This window comes from Bos grunniens, chromosome 4 (assembly GCF_055505025.1).
Source record: "Bos grunniens cultivar Pamir isolate PY7600 chromosome 4, Bosgru_T2T1.0, whole genome shotgun sequence".
Classification (NCBI taxonomy): domain Eukaryota; kingdom Metazoa; phylum Chordata; class Mammalia; order Artiodactyla; family Bovidae; genus Bos; species Bos grunniens.
In genome coordinates, this window is record NC_141168.1 from 115,313,190 (window position 1) to 115,327,313 (window position 14,124).

The 14,124-nt window shown below is 42.2% G+C and overlaps 1 long non-coding RNA gene across 1 annotated transcript in view; it reads left to right on the forward strand.

Moving 5' to 3' along the window:
- The first annotated feature begins 9,946 nt into the window (after nt 1-9,946).
- The window catches only part of LOC147374725 (uncharacterized), a 49,236-nt gene continuing 45,058 nt past the window's right edge, over nt 9,947-14,124 (forward strand). Inside the window, exon 1 of the long non-coding RNA XR_015163035.1 lies at nt 9,947-10,120. This is a non-coding gene — a long non-coding RNA (uncharacterized LOC147374725). The remainder of the gene's footprint in view (nt 10,121-14,124) is intronic.

Consider the following 14,124-nt stretch of genomic DNA (forward strand, 5'->3'; position numbering starts at 1 on the left):
TCTTCTTTTCATGGTTTCCCATGACTTTGCCCTTTAGAAGAGAAAGCACACCAGAATAGAGACATGGATACTATTCTTGACTATGCCTTTCATTTGTTGCATAAATGTGAAAAATTCCTCAATGTTTCTGACCCTTGAGTTCCTGCTCTGTACACAAGGATCATAACAATTATGCCAGTTACCTGATGGTGTAAACTTGAGGGTCAAAAAAATGTGAAAATGTCCTTTGAAGACCACAAAGGAAGTACAAAACTGCTGCATGGTGTTTTAATAAAATGCTTACCATTATTTAAGTTTAATAACTCAAAATTGGCATTCAAAGCAGCATGTCTGGTAAATAAATGAGTTTGAATCTAATTAAAAGGTAATGTTCCGCTATTTTGATTCCTCTGCCTTTGCAGTCTGGAAGGCAGTCGTCTCCGTCAGCATCCTTGGCTTGACTTTGAGAGCTGTGTTTACACCATGCTTCTCCGGGGATCATCTCAAAGATAGTGCCCCAGGAATTGACCTGAATCCCTCAAAAATACCATGTTAGGAAAAATAAGCAAGGACTTTCCCCCAGTCTTATTGGCTTCATTTTTGCCCCTTTGACAAATGGGCCAGAGATTCGTAAATGTAAAGTTCTTTTCAGTCTGTGTGATTTATTTTAAAAGAATATTTTCCTGAAGAACATCACAGGTCCCATACCCATGACATTTAAAAGCATCTATCTTTTCATCTTCAGAGACAGGAGCCAAGGGAGTGCTGGCAGCAGCATCTCTTCATCAGGAGGAGGGCACTTCCACGTAAGGGGTCGTATCCCCAACCCCTGACTGGAACCAAGGCCTAAACTGGGATGTCGATGTTTCTACACTTAATTTTGTTGTGAGTTTAATTCTTGGCTGGTTCAGATGATATCTTTGGTTTGTTATCTACACTCCACCTGCAACAAGCAATCCTTATCAAAATAATTCCACAGGTCTCCTGCCGGCTTAATTATCTAATCATTCCTATGTAGGTGTAACTCATCAAGTCTCTAAAGATATGGTTTCTGTTTATTTTGCTTTTCTTTTATTGTGCAATAATCTGTACCCCATAGCAAGGCAAGTTAGTGAAGACTGGAAGGGGAGAGAATTTGCAACCAACATTCTTAAAAGAGAAAAAAAGAGAGTTCATAAGTATTAATCATGTCCACTAAAGAGACAGAATGCAGAAAACAATGACAAATGACAGCTTGCATCTTAAATGAGTAACAGGCAGTTGAGTAAAATTACTTTCTCACCAATCCTTACTTACCAGCAATGTTGTAAACCTTGTCTCAAGAATTTCAATGATATTTCTCTCTATTTTTGCTCCAGTGCAGTTGATAATACATTTTAAGAGATGTTCTTGCCTATATGTATGATCCTCCATTAAAACATTCAATATTTATCTGATGATGAGTAGAATTATTGAATAACTTTTTTGGAGGTCTGGTGCTTGGATGTTTGATGTGAGAATGGCCTTTGATGTTTGCTGACACTCTCAGCTTGGCTTTGTAGGTGCTTCTCAATTTCCATGTCCTGTAGATGACAGCATGGCATCCTGACAATAGCACTCACCACTGCGCTCCCTTAGTCAAGGGATTAATATCCTTAGTTTTCTTTCTTTATTTATTTTATTGAAGAATAGTTAATTTACAATGTTGTATTGATGTCTTCTGTACAGCAAAGTGACTCAGTTATACATATATATATATATATATTCTTTTTCATATTCTTTTCCATTATGGTTTATCACAGAATATTGGATATAATTCCCTGAGTCACTGTGCTGACTCATGACATTAGTAGGTAGGCCATCTGTAAACATAAGTGGCCCTAATTGGCCCCAAGTGGATAAGACTCACTGGTTGCCAGGCAGGGCCAGTTCAATCCTCTCACTTATCTGCACACTGATTTCCATTTGAAGCAAAGATGATGTTCTCTGGTCTCACTGAGTAGGTGTCTGTACTTAAAAAATAGTAGTTCGTTCGTGCCAGTGGAAAGAACCTACTTGCAAATGCAGGAGACACAAGAGATGTTGGTTTGATCCTCAGTCCAGAAGATCCCCTGAAGGAGGGCATGGGAACCCACTTCAATACTCTTGCCTGGAAAATTCCATGAACAGAGGAGCTTTGTGGGTTATAGTCCATGGGATCACAAAGAGTCAGACACAGTTGAGCAGGCACACAGGTGCTATACATTAGGAACGGGTTGTTTATCCATCTTATAGATAATTGTTTGCCTCTGTTAATCTCAAACTCCCATTCCTATGGAAAATGGTATGGAGGCTCTTCAAAAGACTAAAAAAAGTAGACTTTCCACATGATCCAGCAATCCCACTTCTGGGCATATACCCAGATAAAACTGTATTTTGAAAAGATACATGCATCCCGGTTCCTTGAATCATTGTTTATGACAGTCAAGATATAGAAGCAACATAAATGTTCATTGACAGAGGAATGGGTAAAGAAGATGTGGTGTGTATATATACATATATGTATATATACTCATGTATATATATACACATATACACAATGGAATTTTACTCAGCTGTGAAAAAGAATAAAATAATGCCACTTGCAGCTACATGGATGGACCTAGATATAATCAGACCAAGTGAAGTAATCAGTCTTCGTTTTCCAATCAGTAGAGTGGAGGAAATGACAGGTACTTGTTGGATGATAAGTATGATGTTCTCCCAGGGCCCAGCCAGACTGTGATAATGATTAATCATTCTTAAGAGCAGCCTGGTGTAGCCTCACTTCTGTGGGAAAGCATCTCGTGCAGACATGTCAGCCGTTTTCCTTTGTTAGAAAAAAATATAATCCTTCTTGCCTGCACTTTCATTGATCTCTTCTAAGCTCTTTTCTAAGGCCTCTTGCCTGGGGCTGTTTTACTTTTGTCTTCCAACCCCAGTTTCCTTCCTAAGTTCTCAGTAGGAGTGTATCACTCTCTGTATATCGGGGCTGAAATTCTTGTGCTTATTAAAAAGTGTTACAGAAATAGGTCCCTGTGTCTTGACATTTCCTGGAAAATTTCATGTTTGTGTTTATTTTTTCTGTCCTAAATAAGGTAAGATTCTTGCATCTCTGTGTAACAGAAAACCTCAACTGAACTCTGATAAACAAAAGGGATTTGTTATCTTATCTGACAAGAGAAGAGGAGGCAGGAGGGCCTCAGGTTGGCTAATTCAGGGGCTTAATAACTTCATCAACGATCCTTGATATAAGCCACTTTCCCAGGAGAAAGACTTCCTGGGCTGGTTGGTTTAGATTCTATCTCCTGGGGAGAAGCTTTTTTTTTTTTTTGGACTTGTCCTTCCATGGACCAGACCCCAGTCTATGCATCTAGACTGACGTATTTGAATTGTTTATCTTGCTGGTTCAATGGTGGTTTTTCAATTCAGTCCAGTTGCTCAGTCATGTCCAGCTCTTTATGACCCCATGGACTGCAGCACACCAGGCTTCCCTGTCCATCACCAACTCCCAGAACTTGCTCAAACTCATGTCCATTGAGTCAGTGATTCCATCCCACCATCTTATTCTCTGTTGTCTCCTTCTCCTCCTGCCTTCAATCTTCCCCAGCATCAGGGTCTTTTCCAATTTGTTCCATTAAGACATAAAGTCACAAGCCCCTGCGGAACACAAAGGGCAGACTGACTGCCCCATGAATCCTTTCCTGTTGGAAGAAAGGGGATGAAGACAGATGAGAGAACTTTTTGTGAGATCTGCTTAATATTTGGGATTGAGCAAGTGGTCTCTTTGAACAGTTAATATGATTGGGGTCCCTGTGCAAATCAGAAACAGCTACACAATAAACCCTCTGCCTCTTGTTCAGGACCTCACTCTCTGCTACAGACTGAATGCCTGTGTGCCTCCAAATTTGTAAGGTGAAATCTGGCCCCCAAGGTGATAGTCTTAGGAGGTGGGGTTTTTACGCTTAAGTTACCAGGGTGGAGCCCTCCTGTTGGAATTAGTGTCCTTTAAAAAGAAGCTTGAGAAAGCCTTTCCCAGCACCGCTCTCCCACCACGTGTGGACACAGTGAGAAGATGGCCATCTATGAACAGGAAGGGGCCTCCCTGGATATCGGGTCTGCTAGATATCCAGCCTCCAGAGCTCTGAGAAGACACTGCCATTGTTTATAAGCTCTAGTCCAGAGTACTCTGTTTAGCAGCCTGGGTAGACTACTGGACTCCAGGAACCAGGCCTGGGGTGACTCATCTGCTGTGACCCAGGTCGGCAGACTGGGTGTCAGGAAGTGGAAGGAACAGGGTCCCCTTTTGCAACTCCTTAGCACAGGCAGTGGCTCTGAGATTGTCCTTGGAGACACTGTAGGCATGGGTGGCCCTAGGGGTCCAATCCCATAGGGCAGGGAACCTGATTACCTTAGCACTCATCACATAGCATTGTGTGTGATTATACACGCTTCCATGCTTTTCTCTGTGGGAAGGAGGGGTGAAGCAGAAAGGACCACGGTGAGTGAAGTCAGGCACAGGTGACGGGAAGTTCCACCTTGTGTCAGCCTGGTGAGTCACAGCATCTCTCTGAGTCTTGGTCTCCTCCTCTGTCCCAGAGCAGCCGTGCTGAGAGGGATCCATGGCCACTGGGATGTGGTGCCTGGAACACCTTGTGCTCCCCGTGAACCTCACCCCCACCCTCCTGACAGAAAGCGGGGGCTGCCTTTCATTTAGGCCAAACCTAATCTCTCAAATCCTTAAGCCTCGATCTTTCGTTTGACCCTCAGAATTCGCAAATCTGGTGCAAGTTTGTGTAATTCACGTGGAAGGTGAGAATGAGGGGAAAAACCCACTGAAATCTTTGTCAGCAGCAAACTGATCACTTTCCCTCCTGGTCTGTGTCTGAAGGAGAATGATGACATCTAGAGAAAGGAAGCAACCAGAAGGTCAAAATCGCTTCATAAGGAAAAGTTGAGCAGAACAATCAAGCCACCGGGGGAGGAGGGAGTCAGGATCCTTTCCCACACAGAAGAGATGTTCATGGAGCATTTTTTCAGAATGCATTCACAGAGAGGGTTCTCTTAGCCAAGTCACACATCTAAGGTGTGTTTGTACTATGTAGGGTGGCAAAGATGATTCCGGATGGTGAGGGTAAGGGCAGACCTCCGGGGCCTCCGAGTGTCATCTACTCAGTGGGACTCAGGGTGGGCAGAGGCTGGCTGACCTTGACATCAACTTGGGAGGGCAGCAGGTGGGTCTCTGATGTGGCTATGGGGCCACATGTGAAACGGATGACACTTGAAGGGCAGGGCCAGAGCCAGGCCTGCCTGAAAGGTCAGCCTGGGAGGTAGAGCCTGTGTCCTTTCATGGGTAGTGAAGTGTGGCCTGGAGTGTCCCAACATCTCATCTTACTTTATTTGGAGTTGAAAGCAACCCTGGAGTGTGGCTGAGGAGCAGGGGTTCCCGATGGCATTGGGTTGCCTCTCTGGGGATTTTGGGTGCCCACAGAGAACTGCACATGACTGAACAAGCCCTGCTGGGGCCTTGTCCTGCCAGCAGGACAAGGGCCAGTGGCCTCTTCCAGCATCCAGCATAGGTTACTAAGGAGATGCTGTCATCCCCTGAGGCATGGTGACCTTCCATCCCTCCCCCTTAGAGTCCCTAAGCCAGGGGTGGTGTCAACGGTGGCAATTGCCGATGACGACTCCAGCTTTTAAAGCTGCTGGACGCTGGGTCACAATTGTGTCACTTCATTGTCTCACTTCATCTCGCAGAGAGGTAAATGCTACTATTACTCCATTTTGCAGCTGACAAAATCGAAGCTGCAGGAGGTCAGACAATGGCCTGAGTTCCCATGAACAGTCAAACCAGCAAAGCCAGTCTGTCCACCTCAGTAGTTTTAACCCTGACCTCCTGCTGCTGCTGCTGCTGCTTCAGTTGTGTCCGACTCTGTGTGACCCCATAGACAGCAGCCTACCAGTCTCCCTCATCCCTGGGATTCTCCAGGCAAGAACACTGGAATGGGTTGCCATTTCCTTCTCCAATGCATGAAAGTGAAAAGTGAAAGTGAAGTTGCTCAGTCGTGTCTGACTCTTCGCAACCTTATGGACTGCAGCCCACCAGGCTCCTCTGTCCATGGGATTTTCCAGGCAAGAGTACTGGAGTGGGGTGCCATTGCCCTACTTAGCATGAAATGGAAACAGTGACAGACTTTATTTTCTTGAGCTCCAAAATCACTGTGGATACTCACGGCAGCCATGAAATTTAAAAGACTCTTGCTCCCTGGAAGGAAAGCTATGACAAACCTAGATGTCATATTAAAAAGCAGAGACATCACTTTGCCGACAAAGGTCCATATAGTCAAAGCTATGGTTCTTCCAGTGGTCATGTACAGATGTGAGAATTGGACCATAAAGAAGGCTGAGTGCCAAAAAACTGATGCTTTTGAACTGTGGTTCTGGAGAAGAATCTTGAGAGTCCCTTGGACAGCAAGGAGATCAAACCAGTCAATCCTAAAGGAAATCAACCATGAATATTCACTGGAAGGACTGATGCTGAAGCTGAAACTCCAATATTTTGGTCATCTGATGCAGAGAGCTGACTCACTGGAAAAGACCCTGATACTGGCAAAGACAGAGGCAGGAGGAGAAGGGAGTGACAGAGGATGAGATGGTTGGGTGGCATCACCAATTCAATGGACTCCTGGAGATAGTGAAGGACAGGGAAGTCTGATGTGCTGCAGTCCACGGGGTCGCAGAGTCAGACATGACTGAGAGACTGAACAACAACTCAGGTCGCCTGAGAAGAGTGTCTAAATTCCCATGTCTGGTCCCCTCGGGCCCCACAAACCTTGACCTGGGTGGGAGGTGCCTTCAGCTCTTCAGGGCAGCCCAGAGCAGCCTTGCCTGCCAGGTGCCTGGGCCCTTCTGGGTTGGCTTTCACAGTGGCCAATGCCAAATCCACAGGCAAGGTAGGATTTAGCTGCCTTTTTCTTTAGCTAAAAGAGTCTTTTCTAAGCAATTGCAGGCATCAGGTGGTAAGAAAGACAATTGCTGTTTTTCTAGATCATTTTTTCACATCCATTACAAATGCGTTTCTGTTTTCTCCAGAAATTTCCTTTCATCTTCCCATTTTTTGCAAGGTTGTTGATCGTCTCGCCAATCCGTCAGTGCTTCAGCCTTCACTCTACCTTCAGAGTTTATCTATTCAAGACTCCGCTTACTGTTTTATGAAACAAAGCATTTCTCATTTTCCATTAAATATTAATATCAATATAATAGACCTGAGCCATAAGAGTTTTTAATCATCTCACTTTGGATCATTAAATCCCATTTCAGTTCATTTAGGATGTCAATAACATGAATTATAAAAGGTTCACTGCTCAGGCTTTAGCATCACAAGAAAATTACATTTTGCCATGATTTCGTCTCATGATTTCCCTATATGTTTACCCAGAGAATAGATAAATAGATCTGAATATAGATTTTTAGATAAAATGTTATTATTAGGATGGATGAAAATCCATTTTTGCAGCCTATAACTGATTATGAAATGGAAAATTCTGATGCTGACTATCAGAAACTAGTGATCATATTTCTGTCAACCCAGGTTAATTTTCCCTCCAGAGGAGAAAGGAGTTGAAAAATCTCAGTTTCCATGTCAGACAGCATTTGAAAGAGAACAATGAAAACCAGAAGAGAATAAGGGGATGGTTTTGTGGTGGAAAGGTGGAAAGGCCAGAAAATAATCTCTGAAAAGTCATGTGAATTGATCCATGAGAAGCCCACCTAAGGGTTTAAACAGTAATTTCAACCCAGCCGTGGATGTAGGATTCACTTTACATAGCAAGATTCTAGGTTTATTCATGTGCCATTCATATTACAAAGAAAACTCAGAGTTTTCAGGGGTCAAAACAGAACAACTGGACTGTTCCAGAAAGCTTCCAATTCCAAGTAACCAGAAACATAAAGGTCTTACCAACAAGAGACATCCCAACTCCTACTGACTGATGCCAAGGCGGCCACGATGGGAGACCACGGTCGGCGCCCGGCAGTGACAGAGTCTGACTCAAAGCAGACTGCTTCTCTGAGTATCAACAGGGGGAGGATGATGGAAAAGACAAGGTAGCGATTGAACCACAGTGGATGTCAGGTTTAAACTGGATAAAACTCACCTGTCAAAGGATAAGGAGCAGGAAAATAAAATCAACAGGCGAGATTTTTAAAGGATAAATCACTGTGGATTCGTGATTCACCCTGCAAATGGAAGTCACCTTCTTAACTGCCTGCCTGCATTCTTTCCCATCCCTGCCTTCCCTTCTAGAAATTCACTGAGTGCCAACTACATTCTGGGCACGATACAAGGCAATGAGGGTAAAAGGCTGAATTACATTAACCAGGCACCCATCTTGCACTTCTCACTTTGGGGAGGTGGGGACAGACCAAGACCAAGCATATAGGAGACCTCATATTTTCACTTGTGCCATGTTTGATTTTAGCCAAATTTCTCCACCAACTTGGGTTTAGATTAAGCTAAGCTGTGTCTCCATTTCTCATTTAGCATAGGAAGCTTTGGTGGCAGCTGTCCTCTGTTAGCAACTGTGGGTGAAATAGAAAAGTCTTATTGCTTTGCCAGGCAAAGGGAGACACCAAGCTAATGCTTGGCTGTTATGGAGAAAATGGGAATAAAGAGTTACCAGTCCATCACAGAGGGTTGCTGGGAGGAATGCATGTAAAAAGATGTGAAGTACAAGCCAACAGAAGTATTTGAATGTGGAGCCTAGTGTGTCCAGACTCACCACCTGAAAGCTCTTGATCAGAGCTTTCAGCCCTGGAGGTGAGGGTGGAACCAGGGTGAGCAGCTTGGCCTGGCTGGAGATTTGGAATTCGGAGGTGTGAGGAAGGAAGGCAGAATGCGGGGGGAAACCAACACACCCGCCATGACCGTCTTGAAACACGCGAGGTCCTGGCTTGAATGACTCTAATCTGTGAAACTTCCATTGCCACAATGCCCCCAGCCCCTTAGACTAGGTTTGGGCTTTTCTACATCACAGAGTTGTGTTCGCTATTGTGTTAGTTTGTTTTCAGGTTACTTGGTGGGAAAGAAGTCCCCTGAGCTCTTGGTTAAGCGGAGGGAAAGTCCTGTGGGGGTGGGCCTGGCACTGCTTTGGCTGCAGGGGCGCATCCTGAACGGGACCCTTGGTCAGTGGCCCACACCTGGCTCTTTGGCTTGGGACTGACTTCTGAGCACTATGGGCCTGGTCATTCCCAGTGGTGGCCAGAGGCATGGAGTCTTTCTAGCCAGGGACACTGGATCATGTCTCCCTGTTCTGACCCCTGGTCTTCAGCAAATTCCTGTGAGTTCCAGCTCAGTGAAGGTCATACGATGAGGAACTGCAATGCCTCTTTCTCCATCTCAAAGGCTAAGTTGTGTCCCCATTTCTCATTTAGCACAGGAAGCTTTGGTGGCAGCTGTCCTCTGTTAGCAACTGTGAGTGAAATAGAAAAGTCTTATTGCTTTGCCAGGCAAAGGGAGACACCAAGCTAATGCCCTCAAAATTGTGTCACAGGTGGGCATAGTGAGGAGTTTTATAGTAATGGTTCAAAGAGGGAGTGATCAGCTGGTGGATAGTTTTCTGATTGGTTACTGGTGAATCAGGATCATCAACCTTTTGGTTCCACCTGGTCTGGAGTCTACATGCTTGTGGGCAGCATATCCTTAAACTTTCCACTTGGGGGAGGTTTCAGCCTTTGCTAACAGCTCAGAGATATTGTGAAGCTTATCCCTTGAGGGGGAACCAGGACCCTACCCCAAGGCTGCACTATTGTTAACTTGGCTGTTCCTCTCTTATCTCTTCATCCTCTGCCTTCCCTGATTAGCAAGTGTTTGAATCTGCCCATTAGAACTCAGGCAAAGACCATGGAGAGTGAGTGAAATCTGTTTCCTATAATCAAGAGATGGAGGAGGCGGAAAGGCTTCCCAGCCCAGGGGCCCCATGGGATCCTGCTCAGTATCAACAACATAGGGGATAAAAAGAACTAGCGTTTGGAATCCCAATTCCATTCAGACTATGACAGTTTCCTGTCTTTGAATGAATCGTTTATCAATTCCTCAGTCTTCGAGGCAGAGAAAGAAGTACTTGGATTTCTCAACTGTTTAAGGGTGAGTGGGCACCCCTGTATTGTTCATATGTAATTGCCGAGTTGACAAGTCAGAGAATTCTAGGCTAAAAAAAATTAAATTCTCTCAGAAACATTTAATAAACAGTGTATTAAAGTAATTATAAAGTGTAATAAATATTAAGTGTAGAACTTGATGCTCATTTATAAATCATTCACACTTGTGCAGCCATCATCCAAATCTAGATCTAGAATATTCTAGATATTCTAGAATATTCTAGATACTCCTGGTACTCAGGAGCCATTCTGCAGTCCCCACCAGTTCTTTACCCTCCCCTGAAAGTTTACCTATATTCTGACTTTGTCACTGTAATGTAGTTTTGCCTCTTGTAGATGCTTGTATTAGTAGAATTACACCGTATTTTGTGTTGGTCTTCATTTTCTCAATAAAACATTTGTCGTGTTCATATTCGTGGTTGTGTTGTGTTTGCTGTATGCTGTACAGCATTTCATTGTATGAATAAACCAGAGTCTATTTTTCCATCCTATTTTTTTTTTTTTTTAACAGACTTCTAGGTTGTTTCCAGTTTGGGGCTATAATGAACAGAACTGTTATAAGCATTCTTGTATATGTCTTTGAGTGAATTTTTAGGCATTTTGTTAGGTATATGACAGGAATTTCTGGCTGACAGGGTCACACACAGTTTAGCGGATGCTGCTAAATTGTCTTCCAAAGTGATTGTTTCAGCTTATATTTCCATCAGCAATTTATGAGCCTTTCAGTTTATCTACATTCTCTGAGGTTTGGCCTTAGTTTAAAAGATTTTTTTCATTCTAATAGGTGTGTTTTGTATCTCATTGGCTTTATTTTGCATTTTCCTGCTGGTCAGTGATGTTGAGTTCCTTAGCATATGCTATTGATCATTTGGATTTTTTGTTGTTGAAGGATCTAGACGAAGTTTTGCCCGTTTTAAAAATTGGGTTATTTATTTTTGTTGATTTGTGGTGGTGCATTGAAATGACATATTTGTTGCATACTAGATGGCTGTGTTTGTGTGCATCAGTTTCTGGATTTTATCTATTCCACTGCTGCTGTTTTTTGTCTTCTCGTCAATAGCACAATATTTCAATCAGTTAGCTTTATGCAAGCCTTTCTAGCCGGAGGTGTAAATGTTTCCGCTTCATCTTTGTCAGGGTTGTCTTTATTTCCAATTCTTTGAATTCCCACATGAATTTTAGAATAGGCTGTATAGGCTTATTGATTTCCACCAAAAAGTCTACTGGGATGCCTGTTGAGATTTCATTGAATATATAGATCAATTTAAGAATTGACTTTTTAGTCTCCCAGTCCTTGAAGGTGGTACAGTTGATTCTTTTGATTTGTGAAATCTGTATTTCCTAATTTACCTGGTTGCTAAAATTTGTCAGCACCAAGTTGATACTTGTGGCATTTTGGGGTTGTTGTGGGCATGATCAGAGGGGTGATGGTTTTGAGTTCCTGGATGAGAGAGAGCAAGGCAATCTCTGCCTCTTGTCTCAGCATTAGCACTAGTAGTAAACAAGCATCCTTTGCACAGTAAATTCAGTGCCGTGTTTTTCAAAGTTTTGTGCTTTCTGTTGGTAATTTTTCTGTTTAAAATGGTCCCCAAGTGTAATGCTAAGGTGATGCCTGGGGCTCCTCAGCACGAGGAGATTGTGATGCATCTTGTGGAGAAATTACACATTGGTGAATCTGTGTTTAGTCATGAGCTATACAATGTTAGTTGTGAGTTCAACATCAATGAATCATTAACATATTAAATAAGGGGTCTTCAAATAGAAGCTCACTTAAAACAAGGTTATATATTGACCACCTGACAAAAATATTGTGACCAGAGATTAACAGTAATCTAACTTCAAATTTCCCCGAAGAGCAATGGTCAGTACTCACTAAACCAGTGTTTGCAGACTTTATAGAACATAAGTACTGTAAACAACAAGGATTGACTATATTTCCCTCTGTAAATTTGACTTTTTTGGCTTTAAAAAAGCTGAAGTATAGTTGATTTACAGTTTTATATTAGTTTCAGGTGTGCAACATTTTACTCTTTCTAAAATTATTATGAGCCAATGTCTATAATCCCCAGTGCTGCACAGTGTCTCTCTGTGGCTTGTCTACTTTATACATTGTAGTAGTTGGTACCTCTTTATCCCCTACTCTCAGCTTTCCCCTCTCTCCTTTCCTGTCCCCACTGCTAACTACAGATTTGTTCTCTATATCTGTGAGTCTGTCCCTCTTTTGTTATATACCTTCAATTGCTTTAGTTTTTAGGTTCCACATGTAAGTGATATCATACAGTATTTGTCTTTCTCTGTCTGACTTATTTCTAAGCATAATACCCTCTAGGCCCACCCACATTGTTGAAGATGGCATTATCTCATTATTTTTAATCTCTGGGCAATATTCCAATGTATATATACCACATCTTGTTTCCCTATTCATCTGTTGATGGACACTTAGGTTGCTGCCTTATCTTGGATTATTTCCCCCTGTATATTTGGATCTTTAGTTTTTATTGGCAAAATTTAGTCTTTTTCTGTGCAAAGGTTTGCTCATGTTCTATTAGTGTTCTTTTTTTTTTTTTTTTTTTTGAAATTTAAATTTCTATTTATTACTTGTATACAGAAAATAATCATTTTTGTATAATGATCCTGTGTCTGGTGATGTTAATAAGTTTGCTTATTAGTTCTAATAGTTTGTAGATTATTTTGGATTTCTCTCCATATACCATTACATAATTTGTGAATAATTGTTAGTTTTACCTCTCTCCTCTGCTCCCATTTCACATCTTTTTATTTTTCTTGCCTTTATAACTTTGGCTATGACTGCCTCTTGATCTTGTCTTGTTCAGTCGTTCAGTCATGTATGACTCTTCGTGACCCCATGGACTGCAGCACACCAGGCTTCCCTGTCCTTCACCATCTCCTGAGCTTTCCCAAACTCATGTCCATTGAGTTGGTGATACCATCCAACCATCTTGTCAACTGCCTATGAAGTATCAAATATAAGTGGGAACAGTGGGTGTGATGGGCCCCATCACTTGACTGGGCCCATGATGCCCAGTTTTTGGTCAAATATCAGTCTAGATATTGCTGTAAAGGTAATTTTTAGATGTGGCTAACATTTAAATTAGTGCGCCATGAATAAAGCAGATTACACTCCATGATGTGGGTCGGCCTCAGCCAGATATCAGGTGAAGGTCTTAAGAGAGAAATCACTGAGATCTCCCAAGGAAGTGAGGATCTGCCTGCAGCCTTCTTTTAGAGACAACAGTTTTCCCCTGTGTCTCTATCCTTCTGACCAGCTCTGCAGATTTCAGACTTGCAAACCCCATGGTTTTGTGAGTCAATTCCTTAAAATTAATCTCTGCCAAAAATACTAATATTTTGTTAAGTGCTACTTATGGGATTTAGGAAGTTTTTTCTATTTCTAGTTTACTGATTTTTTAAAAAAATTATTAATAAGTATTAAATAGCAGATAACAGTTTTGTTTACTGTTAGTTGTAATGCTTATATGATTTCTTTTCTCTGTCCTATTAATGTGGTAAATTAAAATGTTGACTCTTCAAATGTGAAACCAAATTTTCAGTCCTAGAAACTTATTCATGATCTTTTTTCTTTTTTGGGGGGGGTGGGTTCTAGATTCATCCACCTCATTAGAACTGACTCAAATGCATTTCTTTTTATGGGTGAGTAATATTCCATTGTGTATATGGACCACAACTTCTTTATCCATTTTCATCTGTCAATGGACATCTAGGTTGCTTCCATGTTCTAGCTATTGTAAATAGTGCTGCAATGAACAATGGGATACATGTGTCTCTTTAAATTTTGGTTTCCTCAGGGTATATGCCTAGCAGTGGGATTGCTGGGTCATATGGTGGTTTTATTCCTAGTTTTTTAAGGAGTCTCCATACCGTCTTCCATAGTTGTTGTATCAATTTACATTCCCACCAAAAATGCAAGAGCATTCCCTTTTCTCCACACCTTCTCCAGCATTTATTGTT